Source organism: Odontesthes bonariensis, chromosome 4 (assembly GCF_027942865.1).
Source record: "Odontesthes bonariensis isolate fOdoBon6 chromosome 4, fOdoBon6.hap1, whole genome shotgun sequence".
NCBI classification, from domain to species: Eukaryota; Metazoa; Chordata; class Actinopteri; order Atheriniformes; family Atherinopsidae; genus Odontesthes; species Odontesthes bonariensis.
Window position 1 is genome coordinate 6,411,059 of NC_134509.1, and position 16,716 is coordinate 6,427,774.

Sequence of the window (16,716 nt, forward strand, 5' to 3'; positions counted from 1 at the left end):
CGTATGTGTGTGCGGTCTCTGTTCCGATGTCATCGCGCAGGATTATTTAAACAGCCAATGGGAATAGTGCACTTAGTCACGTTGGACGACTACGACACAAACATGGCTGCCTCCAGTTTGAAAGTCAAGTGATTTGTGGCTTCCTATTTCGGTCATGTGATAACATTCGGTCAAAAAATCGTAGGTTCGCAAGTGTGTGCGGTGGACGTGCGAGCGTGTCAAATACGGTCCGAATTGTTATGCCGATCACCCGACAAACGATGCAACGATGACATCGTAAAGGTGTGCCGCCGGGCCTTAAAGTAAGTTGTACAGGAAGTACAATATCCATACACAACAGTAACAAAGAGAACTTGAAGCTGACATCACATGTCGGTTTGTTTAGATGCCATATTGGCTGAACAATGATGTTGTTTCAATGCTATTTTCTATAGAGGGTGAACAGTATTGTCCATTACGTTCATCAACTCTTGCAGCATCTTTGCACAATCAGCACCAGGCCATCTGGCTTCCCAACAGATGGCTGAAAAGCAGACTGCACTCTCCACCACACACTTGTAAAAGATATGCAGCATTGTGGTGCAGACATTGAAGGACCTAAGCCTGCTTGAGAAGTACAGTCTATTCTGTCCCCTCTTTTAGACAGTTAGACAACAAGGTGGCCGACCAGATTACTGTACTCAGACGCACAACCCTTCAGTCTCACAGGCTGTGGTCTGTTTATAATCCAGGCATTTGTTGAGGCATCCACCTGTATTTTCTGCAACCTCTTACATAGCAGTACAGGTAATGTTGTATTAAAAGCACTCGCTGAAGCAGGTAGATGATGGCTTCTTCAACACCAACACCAGGATGGTAAGCAAACTGTAGTGAGTCCTGAAAGGTGTTCACTTACTTACTGAGGTGAGCCAACAACAGTCTCTCGGACTTTCATGATGTGGGATATTAGGATAACTGGTCTGCAGTCACTGAGGGAAGATGGATGATTTCTGCACTATTTACAGGCATAAATATCATATATACAACTAATGCAACTGCATTAGGATAATCACAGATATGTGTAGTAATAGACGTGTAGAACTACATAGCAACAATCTGACAACAGATGGCAAGATAGAAACGGACAAAAATTGGAGTACTAAAACAAAACCGGATTTCAGAAGAGAACTACAAAGGAGTGAAAATAGAATGACACCTGCCAGCTGACTCTGAAGTATGTAATATATGTTTGGACAGCAGAAAGTCATAGGAGAGCTGAGCACCTGTTATGAAGGTTGAACTTTTGTATTGGCCTTGGCGCAAACAGCTGCACTTTGCACTAACTGTTCTCACCTCTGTCATGAACTGTCACTAAGTAGGATTTTATCTGCTGTCATGCTCCCACACCAGATTTTTTCCCACGGTTGTAGCTCTATTTTTTTTTTTTAAATTCTTTAAACATTCTTTAAAAAAAAGTTTGCTTTTGCTGGACATAATGTTTCTATGTACGCCGTTACCTTGAGAACACTGAGTGAAAACACTACTACTGGCCATGGTAAATGATTTGTTTGGCTTGTTTCAGCAAGTTTTCTTTGATTGATCACTTGTTTTTTAAATGTTAAAATTGTTCCCTGACTTTTTCATGTCTTTGTACTGTCAATCAAAATATTATAAATTATTAGAAAAATTCTCATACTTTCTGGTTACATCTGCTTCTTCTGTTTTTGTGTTGTGAGCTAAGGTTTCACCACTTTTCTTGTTTTTGTTTTTTTTTAAAGTAACTGGACTCAGCAGCCCTTGGCAAGAACAGATAGCAGCTGAGCCAAAACCAATCCTGCTAAAATTACGAGGAAATGTCAGGAAACTTATTACCTCCTTACTATCTCTCACTCACTTCTGCTTCTCGACATATTTTCATTGTTTCTGTGTCACATCGGTGACTCATATTGTGTCTTTCTCTTTGTCAGAGAACCATAGCTGCTTGACTGCTGATGCTTGATGGAAGTCTTTTGCTAATAGAATAATTAGAGAAAAAGAGAAAGGGGGTGAGAAAGATGAAGGAGAGGAAAGAGATATGATCCTAGCAGAGGAAACTAAATGAAACCTAATTATGTGGAAAGGAATGCACCCCTCCTACAGCCTCCTTTTTTCTGCCTCCCTCACTCCTCGGAGATGTTGGCAGAGCCTTAGCCAGTGGTCTCTTTCTGTTTGTTTATGTGCAATTTGTTTGAGGCTTGGCCTGCTTCCATTTTTCAAGGAAGCCTTTTACAATTCTCTTCATGTCTACCTGTCTCATTCATATGGCAATACATGGTTATGGATTAGACATCTGGTTTTTGACTTCATATTTTCACAATCACCCCTTTCACACATGCGCTGCTTTCCATTAATCTGGTGGCAAATTAACATGTCTGTGTCCCGTGTGAATTACCCGCTTGGTGCGTATTTCCAAAACATTCTGATATGGAAATCCGACTCGGATGGACCTTTGTAACAAAAATTAACCGCTTTCAACACAAGTGTGAACTGCTGCTGTCACATTAACAGACAGTAATATACAGTAATGGTGGATTTTTCAACATATGATCAGCTGCTTTGGGGAATCTGACAAGTTGGGATATTAGATGAATAAATAGCAGCATTTTTCAAGCTTGAATCCTCCATGGTTTTATCTATAATAATTAGCAACAACACCAACTTGTTTTTTGTTTGGAAACTCAGCATCTGAGTGAAATAAATCACAGAAAAATTTCTGAAATTCAGTTGAATGTCTGCTCTGCAGTGCATCAAACTCTGTATAACACTGATGTTCAGTAAGCTTATACATGTAGAAAAGTGATATTTCTGCTGTTTCCATCTACCATCGGTATGTTTCACACAATCACTTCTTTTGGCATGCTAATATGAAATGTTATGGCAGTGTGACATGTTGTTATGAGTGACTCTATGAAGATTGTTTGATTGTTTAGACTCTCCAGTCTGACACAAATTGCAAATACGCACACCATGGCTAATCCCATCACTTTTACGGGTAATTCTGAAAAACGCAATGAGGAACACTAACAGGAAAGTGACCAATATGTGAATAACTGGGTGCCAATGCTTTAACAGAGTAGGCAGAAAGTAAATTGAAACTGAAAATAAAACTCTATTCTTGCAGCTCACCGCCCTCCCACCAGACGAGCATACGGACACTGAACATGTGCATCATATTTGTCTTATAGATGCATCATACAATATTTGCCCATGACCATGATCATTTTTGTTGATTCAATTTTTCTCAATTGTGATGGATTGACTCTTTGTTTGCAAAAGACTCACCAACATTTTATCAAACATGATGTAAGAAAAAATAGCATGGTTTTCACTACCTTTAACGTACTTTGGTGTAAAGCTTAACGTAAAGTTTATGCTTATCTCATCAAGGGGGCCCATGCCAAAACTGACATTATACTTCCTGTTACAGTACTTGGTGTATTGGCATATTCATTAACCCTAGCTGTCTCCTGTAAAGGTCTGTAAAACTACCAGGTGAAAAATGTGGTTGGTGTTGGCAGTGATCCTCAACTCTTTGTCACCATGGCCCTGAACAAACTTAATCAACTAACCATAGTTACTCCAGTAACTTCGGTTTTTAATGTAGGTGCAAAGCACCCCGACCTCTGCAGAGTGGTGCTACCTCTTCACAAAATTAACCCATCGTATGTAACTCCAGTACATTCACAAACCACCTTGTAAAAACTGTGGTACAATGATTGGTACGAAACTATGAACCTGATCCTTCAATCCACTGGGCATAAATCTGATTCTCTGAGCTGAGGTGTGTTGCTGGATCTGCATTGGTGCTATGATTACTCAGTTTCTTCTTTATCTCATTATTCCTCTGCAATTCAAGTAGATAACCCAAGTTCTGTGAATTTTGAGTTGGCTTTTGTATGCTTTAAATATGCAATCCACTGCATCATGACTAGCCCTTAAAATCCTGCATAGAAAAATCAATGAAAAACTGTTTAACAATTTTTTTCTACAATTCAGTACAACATAGTTCTCAGTTATTTAACATGTTTCAAGCCACTATAGTCAAAAATGGCAACATGCTTCCCTTCAAATCTCAAAATTAGATTTTCTCTGACTATAATTATTATGTAAAAGGAACTAGCACTAAAATTATTTGCAAGGTTAATTAGATTAACACTGGCACCAGCTGTGTGATATGTGTGATATTTAAAAAATCAAGATATTTTTATCTTTACAATATTAGAAAGAATCCCTTCTTTTCTTTCATGTTTTGTTTACATTGCAATGCATTCTGGGTAGTGATTTCGGACATACCTTCTCACCCAATGGCAGCTGGGAAAGTCTCCAGGCCCCCGATGACCCTGGATGGGATTAAGTGGGTATGAAAAAGGGATGGATGGGTGAAAAGATGGAATTTAGCCCAAAAGCACCAAAAAATATATATATTATACACAATGTACACCAAAAAAAGATCAGTGGGGTGGGAACGTAAGAATAGGGGTAAGTTAATGATGTCTATATGGCTGCTCCCTTTTAATGTCAACCAGAAAGAGATCACAATTTAGCTCCTTCTGTTATCAGATATTCAAGTTAAGCATATTTTCTTTTCTTTCTTTTTAAAAGAATTCTTTTAGGTTTCACAGTTTCCATGCTTTTGCACCTTCAAGGTAGAAGACACATTAAGAAGGTCAAATGACACAAGCCTCCCACAAGTCTATTTTAATTCCAGGTTTTAAAGCCAGGAATTTCCAAAAGAGGGTAACAACTAAAACAGAGTGGCGGTGCAGACTGTTTTAATCGGATTGTAATCCCAATGAAACGTAAAAGTTACTGCTTACCCCAGCTCTAACAAAGACACAATAATCTCAGTCATGCAGGGAAACAGAGAGGACAACATTGTTCAATTTGTTTTTTGCACCAGTGTGTAAAGGTGTGTAGCATTAAATTGAAGAGGGGAGGCAGTAAAGACAAGATAATCATTATAGGGATATGTTATACACCCATCATAGATGAAGGAACACAGGGCTAAAAATGTACAATACACATACATGGCTTCACACACACACACGCACACTTAGGTGCATCCATAGATTGTATAGTATGAAACAAAAAAAACAATCCCAACAAATGTGCACATTGCAGAATTCAGCGGGGATATGCAATGCAGCAGAGAGTAGAGATGGATAGCACCTGGTAGGTAATACATAAAACAAGGAAGGAAAACTAGGGCAGCTGAAGCATGCAAGAACTAAACAAAGCAGTGGTACTCTTTACTCTTTAGGGGGTAGGGCAGATGTGTGATGGCTCTGTTACTCCACACCACTTTGAACAAATGAGAAAAGAGTTCAAATACAATGATCAATAGTTTAATGATGGAATCTGGTTTTTACCTTGATTGGCCACAGCTAGTGAATAGCAAATCAGTCTCAGGAACATCTTATTCTGTGGCACAGATATACAGACATGAGCAGAAGGTTTGTCAAGGACAGAATGGCCATTGGGAATACCCAAGAATAGAATTCTTGGTGGACTGCTGGTCTATTGTGCCAATAAACCAAGCAATATTGATAAGGAAAGGTCCATACTGTGTGGTTACTGGTCCAAATAGGAGTATGTGGTTGAGGGTTTTAATAAGTTTCACATATCTCTACCTCATAGCCAGTTAACTTTAATGCACAGTGTAATGCCCAAGCTCCTTTCTTTTGCTGCTGTGAACCAGTCAGCCACAGAAACATGGATACTTGAACAAGCATGGATAAACCTATTCTCACAAAAAGTAAAGATGGTGCCAAATAGTTAGGGGACAGAAAATAAGAATGATGAAATAAAAATGAATGTGCCGAAGGCAGATGCATCAAAATGCCTGAAACTTACAAACTTTTATTTTGGTGCTGCTGTGACTTTAATTGACTGTAGTGTGAGTGGCAATGAGGAAGCTGGGAGCAGTAGCCTACCCATGACAGATTTGAGGTAAGGGCAACAGGCAGCGAGCACAACCCCAGATTTAGACCTGTCATAGCCCCCAGAGATAAGCCACCTCTCCTTTCATGTTGAATCAACAAAGAGAAATTAGTGTGTTGCTAGTTTTCTTTCTACATTGATGAACGAAATGTCAAAACCCTGTCAGGTTATATTTTTTGTGTAAATATTTTGTGTATTTGCCATTTTACCATTATATGATTCAGTCTTTGCACATCAGTAACAAGCCCTGGATCACTAGTAACCTGAAAAAGCTGCTGAACTTGAGAAAAAGGCCTTCAAGGAGGGGGACTGGGAGCTATTGAGGAGTGTACAGAAGCAAGTGGAAAAAGAAGATAAGACAGAGCAAGGAGGTGTAGAGAAAAAATCTGGAAAACAAACTTCAGCACAACAACTTGCAGGATGTGTGGTCACGGATGAAAAAGATCACAAACTTTAAGGAGAAAGGGATCAGACTGATGGAAATCCAAGCAAAGCCAATGAACGCTCAACATTCTCCTTCCACATCCATTTGCAAAGACTTTACACCCTCCCTGGACCCACAGCCTCCCTGTCACATCTGAGTGACTGTAGCTCAGGAGGAAGAGCAGTCATCTGACTGGTTGGTATTTTGATGCCCAGCTTCCCTGGACCACATGGTGAAGTGTCCTTAGGCAAGACATGTGTGTGATAGAAGAAAAAGTCCCACTTTATAGACTAAGAAGTGCTGTACAAGTGTGAATGAGAGAGTAGCTTGTAGTGATAAAGTTCATAGAGTGGCCAACTAGACTAGAAAAGCGCTCGATACAATCAATTGACCATTTCCATCAGGAGACCTCCTCTGTCCACCTGCAGTCAGGTGAAAAAGCAGCTAGGGAAACTGAATCGTAACAACTGGAGAGACTGTTATTGGCTCATCAAAGTTATCAAGTGAACAACTTTCAAGACTCATTAAGAAGTCTCCAAAGACCCGGGTGCCCCTGCGAATGCCTTGTTTAAAGAGTGGACTGATCAGGGAAAAAAATCACAGACTCTTTGCCCCAGTTAGCCCCCCAGGTAGTTTATATCCTGGACACGGACCGTAACATCATGAACACCTCTCTCCAAATGTGGTAGGGTGGAAAAAAACTTGCTATCATATCTTCATGAAAAGTAGCCATGCTGTGATGTGAGCTGGACAAGTAAGCTGTGAAACAAGTGTGCAGGGGCCATTTATAAAGTGAAATACCAAAAGCAAATCCTTCCATTATCTGCAATCTGTATATAATCTGTGATGAGGGGTATATACTCAATTTAGTTTTTGCTCTGTCCAGTTACTTTAAATGTAATCTGCTAATTTAAACATACATTTGAATTGTCCATTAAACAGACTTTCACAAATAAGTTTGTTTGCTGTCACTTATAGTTCTTATACAGAAAAAAAAAATTAAAGTAAGCCAAAATCTGAATAGGGATGTCAGAAATTATTTTACCATCCAGAACTCCTTTGATAGCTTAGACCCATAATCTCCAGTGTACTGATTTCCTCTGAAGGTCCACTAAAGGTCACTGATCATTTCCATATCCCTAGTCTGAATTATTGCATGGACTGATAAGACTGGATTTTTTTATTATTGTACAGTTTTTGTTACAATTTGAAATTCTGCACTGCAGATATAAAATCTGATAAAATCCAAGCACTAACTGAAGTGACAACGCTGGCAGTGAAACTGGCAAGAAGAAGGGGTCAGATAGAGTGTGAGTGAGCATGTGTGACTGGAAAGTGAAGAATCCAAATCTAATGACAAAGGAGATGCCTGAAGAGAAATGACAAAATGACAGAATAAAGAGACTCATCTATTCAAAATGAGATCAAAGTTTTGTTTCACTACATTTCTACAGAATATAGTTTACGTCAAGGGTTCCTCTCAGTGTGAAATTGTGTAAAATTCTACGTGAGGCGAAAAATTACTCATATCAAATCACAGACAGCGCTTCTTGCCAGGAAATCTATGAAATTGTATGAATAAACAGTAATGGATAATCGTCTTGCTCAAACATTCTTACAGTCAATCAATGCAATAACACCCCTGTGTGAGCTATGATGCATAAATGACGCAAAAGGGATTTGCAGTGTTGCATAGGTCTAGCAACATAATCTCTTCCTCCTGTAGATCTACAGAGAACAACAGGTTTTGCATTTAAAATAAAGACACTTTTCTTCACGACAAGGGTTGATTTGTTTTCATAGATTTGATATTTGAAAACGCAAGTTTTCAGGTAACCCTGAAATATCTTGACAGAATCCTGCGACGCAAATGTGTAAATATTGGACCCCTTCCTGCAGCATGACACGTCAATTTATGGGTGACTATTTGTCTGTAATCTGAGTGAAACCAGGCTACTAGGTTAGTTCTGCCTGTGGGGAAAACTCCCACGCTTGTGTAGGCATTGATTTCTTCTCACATGGCGAGAATTCATCCTTTGGAAGGGCACCATCACAGGGTTATGAATGACAGATGATGAACAATTAATTTCAGCAAAACAAAGCTTACATTACGAAGAAAAACTTCACAGTAAACAAATGTTTAAACCAAGTAGCCAAGACAATACGTCAACTTTTCTTTGCTTACTTACACGCACCAAAGCTAGCTGGTTAGTTTTAAGGGAAACAACATGGTTTAGATTCAGAGGAACATAATCTGAATGGATTTTGTGAAATAGTCACAAATTGACCGTTGCATGTGACTTAAAGCAATACAATGTAACTTCTCAAAAAGCCCATTATGGAGCTCCCCCTACAGGCTTGGAGGTAATGTACGGTTACGGTCTCTTGCTTTGTCGGCCTCTCTCTTTCGTTTCCTTGCTTCATCAGTCAACGTCTTCTTCTGTTTCTTCGGTGCCTCTTCCATGATGATCGTACTGACAATGTTGCGCTAGTTTAGCCTTATACCTGGGAGCGTGAGAGGGGTCTATTTGGTTTTGTGGTAGGTGTGCCAGAAAGCAAGTCGAAGTACTTCCGCTCAGCTCCCGGGCCGGTCCAGCAAAGTTACATAGCGCAGTTTTTCTCAGACCCCCGAAGGGCATAGGAGACAGGCCCATCGTAATATTAAAACTCATTCTAGCCGCACAATTTTTTTCAAGCTGTTATTTTAAGGTAGAAATGTTACATAGTATTGCTTTAAAAGGGCAAAATAATCTGTATTTGAAAGTTGGAGAGATTGGTTGGTGGCGCTGTACACACAGCTGCTGAGCTGAAGTAATAAATTCGAGTTCTGTCCTGACCACGAATGTTGTCCAATAACTTAACTCTGAAAAGCCATTTTTGCAGGCAGTTGCTGTTTCCTGTTGCACTTTCGTCACTGTTTTACACATGACAAACTGTTTGACAAACCTGACCTTAACTCGTTAACCCTTAACCTCTTTTATGATGAGACTGTCAATGTAACGTAACTACACAGGCTCCCCTCTTACAGTATGCTGATAGACCAGTCAAATATTTGACAGATGACAGGCGATGATCAATATCAACCTTACTATCCATCTGTGACAGCAGTTGACAGAACAATCAATGAGGGTGAGACAAAGGGTAAGGATAAAGATAAGTCTCTGTCTGAACCGTTTAAACTGAGAAAGGAAACAGAGAGAACACGCTCTACCCACCACAAAAAAAAAGGAAAAAAACATGGGTTTTTATTTGCAGTTCAGACCTGAAGAGGAAGAGTTTCAGAACTTCAGTCAGATGCTCAGGGTTTATTGGAGAGTTTCGCTTAAAAAGTCAGGGGGCGCACACTGAATGGAGCAATGCATCTAAACAATGATGCTAATTAGCCTGACAGACAGGAGGGGAAAACACTGAGCCATGAAAGGAGTTATTGAGCAAGGTCGTAGAATATAAATGCACCCAGCAACTCAGTGAACAAGCATCGCACACTCACACAAAAACAATCAATGAATTGTTTGAGGGCAACGTGTGGGCGCAGTGGACCAACTGTTTTTCCAAAGCCTCAAATCTTCACACAACACAAAAATAGACACATTATACCAAAATCAGATTTAGAGCTGGTTGCACAAAAGAAGACTAAAACACATTTTCACATGAGAGGTGCTTTACAGCTGTTGCAAAATGCAAAATGGATCTGGATTGACATTAAAACTCAAAAACTTCTAAACTGGGCGATGCTCGACCTCTGATAAAAATCCAACCAACGGTAAGACAAACGAACTGAACATACCCCAAAACCTCCTTTGCAAAGGTAGCAGGAAGCACAAAAAGCACTGATGTTTAGTGTACAGCAGCAGTGGAACCAACGCAAAGATAATCTGCCAAGATCCCAACATGACAACAGTATGAAACAATTCAACACCTGATACACAGCAGCAAGCGTTATATTTGCTTTAAAGGCACTTGTAGTTTTATTTCACTTCCACAAAAGCACTGCGGTGATGATGGGTTTAAAGACACCTGGGCGCGAACACAGGAAGCTGAAAACTGTAGTAATTTCCGTCCTTCTTTTCTTCCACTCAAAGCTCCTTATCTATGAGGACAAACGATTCAAACCAGCTGTGAGGTCACTTTGCCTTTTCATCCTGTCATGGCACCACTGTGAACAGAAATTTGGTGAAACACTTACAGAGCAAGTAGCTTCCTTCATTGTAGCTCTGAGGTGGAAGCAAAGTGTGAAATTGCTATGTTAGTGTGTTGTTGTTAATCTCTTTATCTTCTTACAAGTGGAAAAACAGAAGTTGGTGCTATTGCAACGTTGAACCACTTTCATCATATGTAATGGTATAACCAAATAAGGAAAAACATAATAACAGCGTCTGTGGGCTCGAAAAAATAAAAGTCTGTTTTGGTAAGTTTAAGATTGTTCTTCTATTTGAGGAGCTGTAATATTTTCTTAGTGCTCATTATGTTGAAAGAAATATCCCGCTTAATTCAAAACTTATTAGAACTTTTTGTAATTTGCGGCCAGTTCAGAGATTCTGTTCCCAAGAGTGATGCAATGTAATAACTCCCACTACGTGTGTGAGTATCTGTGTTGTTGTGTATGAAAGAGGGGGAAAGACAATGAAACAGAGAGAAGGAGGCAGTGATCCAGAACTGAGTTCTTGTGACAGCTTTTCCATTCAGCCCACACAAAAGAGAGAAAGAAAGAAAGGAAGAGAGAAAGAGAATTCAAAGTGATATGACTGGGGGAAAAAAACGTGTTGGCCATTTGAAGGCAGAGAGAAAAATAAAGGAGTAGATATGGATCAAAAGAACAAAATACTGCAATGAGCAGGACGGAAGGAGAGAATCTAAAGAACTGAATCACCAAAGCGACTGAATTAGGCAAGGTCCAAAGCATAGATGAGCTGCAGATTGAATAGAAAATAGGAAAAGAAAGCCACAATTATCAACTACTTAATCAGTGACCAAAAGTATTGGGAATAAAAAAGATATGAATTGAGAGACCTCCTTGGAAAATTGTTATTTTTGTGTGCCGACAGCTGCTCAAAAGACCGAAAAAAAAACACGTTTTATTGAATTGCAGATTGCACTGCATTTTAAAACAACTTTTCACCTTTTTCTTTTAGGATTTTTAAGTTTGGTCTAAAACAAGGGTTCCATGAAGCATTGGATTATGACAGATAGGTATTAACAGAAACACCAATACACAACAGTCTCTTTCTCCCCTACCGGTGTGCTCACACTTTGCTGATACCTCAACTGAATCCTCAGTGAACATATTAGCCATTAGAATTTAAGTTGTAGATCCTAACAATGCTGGTAACTTAGTCCAAAGCTAGAATGTAAGCTTTACACTTAATATCTGCAGTGTGCATTAATGATTTCTAGGGCTGGGCAAGTTAACTCGTTATTGTCGCGTTAACTCGTTAATTATTTAACGCTGATAAATATTTTATCGCGCATTAGTGCAGGTTTTATTATTTATTTTATTTTGTAAAAGTCTGTTGCTGTCTGCTGTGGAACAGGAAAGAAAGTAGTCGGCGGATCCACCAAACCTGGAGAAGGGTACGGAACTTTTACTCGGCCATTTTCATTTTAAAGTTCTTCCAGACGGCGGAGTCGACAGAACCAAAGTCATCTGTAAACACTGCCAAGTTGAATTGTCTTCTCAGCGTAGTAGTTCCAGTCTAAAATATCACTTAAAGGCAAAACACACAACTGATAGCAACAAGTCATTCAAGGAAACAGACAGTGGAGCGAGGCTTCTACATAAAAACTACAGAAAGATGCTGATGTTAAAAGTGTGTTTGCACAACAAATGTTATGGCACTTTCATTCATATGTCAGCACATTTAAAATAAAACTAAATGCTAAAAGCTATACACTACTTTTGAATTCATTTTTGGATTTTGCGTACAAATGCGATTAATCGTGATTAATCAGGGAAATCATGTGATTAATTAGATTAAACATTTTAATCGTTGCCCAGCCCTAATTATTTGACATCTAAGCACTTTGGTTTGGTTTAAACACATGCTGTAGGATGAAAGTGGCTTGTAATTATGAAGAATGTATGACGTTTTTCATATCATTAAGGGCCATTGCTCTCGAGGAACTACTTACTTGTTACATATTGGTGCTAGATGACATCTGAATACAATTCGAGGAATTAAGATGAATGATTTAACTGTCACTCTTTCAGTTTCTTTTACAATAGTAGTGGTAAAGTTTTAGTTTTAGAATTCCAGATGCATATTAGGTGCTAGATTAATGCTACACTAACACAGTATCAAATCAAATCAAACTTTGTTTATAAAGTACTTTTCATACATTAAAATGTAGCACAAAGGGTTTAGCATGTTTAAAAGCAGCCCACATCCCCACCCCAGCACATACACACAAACAGACATATGGACACACAAGCAGAAACCCATTCACACACACAATATAGTAATAAAAATAAATATATACATATACATATACATATACCTATACATATACATATACATATACATATACATATACATATACACATACATATACATATACATATACACATACATATACACATACACATACATATACATATAAATATGCATACAAATGAATAAATAAATAAATAAAATGTTCTAAAAAAATAAAAGAAACTTATAAACTTGTGACTGAATATAGAGGAGCCAGGTCAGGAAACGCCATCACAGGAGGCCATCTGCACTGGGTGATGCTCACAACCCACGACCAGGACGCCTCCACCCGGGCGCACACCGAGCTAGGCCAGCGAGGGGCCCACAGCAGTGGAGCACTGCCGCAGATCTCCCACCCGGCCAAGCCGATGTTCACCACGAGTCACAGACATCCCAGCCTGAGTCGATCACAGCCCCCAGCACAGACGGCCCCCACCGAGGAACCACTGGGAATATGGAATAAGAACATAAAACTACAAAGGCTAAGAACATAAAATAAAGGACATGCAAACCCTGTAAGGAAGAGCCATTTATTTACATGAAAGGGTAAAATAAATGTTCACCTTTAATTGTGGACAAAAGCTGCTTAGAACATGAATGATACTTATATTCACAAAAGTTATTATTGAAATACATGTAGGTAAAAAAAGAAAGCCCCAATGACAGGTACCAACTATCAAAATGAGCAATGGCCTTCGGCTAAAGCTAGTTATTTCCTTGTTATTCACAACCACAGTGAGTCATGTCAATAGATGTTCAAAAATCCATCTAAAATCAAAAGTTATACGCTTTCTTTTTGTACTTCTATCCTCTACACCTGCCACTGAGCCATGGAGGAAGAAAGGGAGCTCAATGAGATCTAAGCATCTTGCTGGAAATATCTGAAAATGTTTTATGCCGCTTTTTCATACCTTCAAATAGCAGCAAGTATAATGCAAAAGGTATTTTATTTGTCGCAAGTAGCTAGAATCAAGCAGTTAACATAAAAAATTGTCAGGGTTATTGATGCAAGCTATGTTCCCAGTAATGTTTTTTTAATGCGTAGTTTGACATTGGGCTTCAAAAAAGGTTGATGAAAACTTAAAAATTTGAGAACAAAACATCTTTAAGGTAGCACAAAGACAAAATGCACATGAGAGCAGATTTAGATCTTTAAGATCAGATTTTATTGTCATGCATACATGAATATTGTCCTCTGCTTTTAACCCATCCAGGTTGGCACCTGTTGACACACACACATGCACAGGGTCACACACTCATAGAGACAGATGCCAACCTGGAGCAGTGGGCAGCCATTCACAGTGCCAGGGGAGCATGGAGGTATGGTGCCTTGCTCAAGGGCACCTCAGCTGTGACAAGGAGGTGAACTGACACCCCTCCAGCTGTCAGTTCCACCAATCATTTTGAGTGGCAAGAGTGAGAATTGAATCTGCCAACCTTCTGGTTATTGGACGACTGACTCTAACCACTGAGCCACGGCCGCCGTTTGAACAGATTTGAATCTGTTCTAATGTAGAGGATATGTTCACGACTCACACGACTAATTACATGAATAAATTCTTCGTCTAGAGAAAAAACTTTTCAAAAACCAATGGACACGAAAGACTAAACCAAACAACGGCCAGTTGAAAAGAAGTCCAGAAGATCATTTTCCATTTAACTTTGAACATGGCAGAGGCCATCGGTCTTATTTACGTCCTCTTCCTGAAAAGTTTCGTAAGTGTCTACTTCTCTCTGTCTACTTCTCTGCCACGTGTAACGTATCCGTGACTGCTACTGGCTGACAGCTCCACTCAACCTAGTTTATTTGCTTCAACCCAGGCTTAAGTCTGAATGTAATGACATAATGAATGACAAGCTGGTTAAGGACTTATGACAGGGTTGGTCAATAGAGAGTCAATCTGCTTTAGAGCTAGAAATCCTAAACCTGGTTCAGGAGCATTTACACTAATTTACATTTGTAGCGTGAATGCAGTGAACTTAGTAAAAAATTTACAATTTAGCTAAATGTATTAGAGTGCAGGAAAAGCTCTGTGAGTATGTGGAAATATCTGTGTTATGGAATTTTCCAAATGTGTGTGTGTGCATGTCTAAAAGCTAATGCTTCATGCTCTCATCCCAGATGCTCCTGGCAGGGGGTGACCTCTGTCCGCTGATAGACTGTCTGCTCCTGTGGTAACACAAATGTCTGGCAAGAAGGGGAAACTCGGAGCCTGATGAAAGTCAGATAAGGTCACATTAACTTCCAGAAAAACTAGCTGAAGTGGAACAGCACAAACGAATGCCATGAAGTCACATTTCCTTGCTTCTTCTCAGGCTTTAGCTTTGAGGAGTTTGTAACTTGTTATTTACCGTTTTACAGTTGTGTTCTGCATTACACTGAAAAATAACCCATTAGGGTGGGACTGACTGAAGTCATCAAAACAAATGAACAGCGTAATTTATCAGAGAGTGAATCAAGAATTACTTTCATGTGTTAATGTGTTTATTGGTGCTGTGAAATCCGGCTTAAGAAAGGATTGAGGTGAGGGTAGAGCAGGAGTGATGAATGTACATAGACGAGGTGGCTAGTAACACATAGACCATTATGAAAAAACAATGCTGTGAGGGAGTATGTTTAACCGGCCCCTGATGATAAAGTGTTAGTACACAGAGTAAAGCACGGAGCTGTTTGCTCGCTGCTTGTGGAAAGCGTGTGGCGCTGTGAGCTCAGATGCTAACGGTGTACAAATAAGAGAAACATCCAAATCCAAAGATTACTACAACCATATATAAAAAGTTATTTGAAGCGATCCTTCAAATAAATGACTAAAGAGACAAAAATGAGATCCAGAGCAAACGCTGCCAAGAGAAGCTACAACAAACTTTCACGGCCATTAGAGAGCGTAGCACCCGGCAGACGTTTTCATTGATGTTTTTAACTGTTTGTTTTAGACTGACACCTTTAGAACTAAATTAATCATGGCATCACACGACTTAAGGACATGACAGCACAGTAAATGAAGGTTGTGATAAACCTAAATGACTGTCACTCACTGCGTGCGTGTGTTGTTTGACTCAACTTTAGTGGAGGGTTATTTTTCCAAAAAAAAAGAATAATAGAATAATTCTCAGTGATTTCAGTTTGCTTACATCACATCTTTTTTATTGATTAAAGTGGTCAGTAGGATTCATAGTCATTGTGCATGCACACGAGACGGAGAGAACAACAGATATGGAAAGTCTGGTGGTGAATGATCAATGTCTCTGTTCATTAGCAGCCCTCCCCTTATTGCTGGATAGTTTCAGGATAATTATGTCAGCTGGATGGCAGAGTGTCCTTGGCTGTCATTGGTGGGACTCTGCTGGGCCTTGTCTCCATACCAGATTGTGTGTGTAAGTTTGTGTGCGTGTTATGCGCCGTACATGAGAGTCTTCCAAAACGTGAATTAATCAGCCAAGCCCCAGAAACTGGTGGCAGAAGCTCTGAGGCAGCATTGTTTGTGGTTTGACAAAAACATATAATAACCTCCCTTCTCTAACACCCCCCATGCATTTTAAATTCCACTGTGAACATGAGAATATGATGTCTAGATGAGACACTGGAATAAGCAATGAGTGCAGGTAGAACTAACATTTTTCTTTCTGACCAAGAAGGGAACAATGGCAGCATTCAGAAAAAGGAATGAAATCATTTTGCCTTTTTTTGATGCTCACTTGCATTTCTTCGCCGATGCGCTTCAGTCATACCTATTCGCACTTCCTTGCAATCCACACTATTGGTTTGATTGGTTTCATTTTCTCAAGTGTGTTGAGCCTTTTTTTCCGGCTACACTGCAGTTTCAGTTCTTTCCTGATATCCAATGAGTTTCCCAAACTGTAGGA

General features: G+C 39.5%; 1 protein-coding gene across 2 annotated transcripts in view; it reads right to left on the minus strand.

Moving 5' to 3' along the window:
- Positions 1 to 16,716, minus strand: part of rab11fip4b (RAB11 family interacting protein 4 (class II) b) — a 62,312-nt gene that overhangs the window by 34,197 nt on the left and 11,399 nt on the right. The window contains exon 1 of one of the 2 annotated variants that reach the window (XM_075462650.1): positions 4,312 to 4,355. The exons of the other annotated variant lie outside the window; for it this stretch is intronic. The gene's annotated coding sequence lies outside the window, so the exon portion shown is untranslated. Of the gene's footprint in view, positions 1 to 4,311; positions 4,356 to 16,716 lie in introns of those variants that run through there. 2 annotated transcript variants of the gene reach the window in all.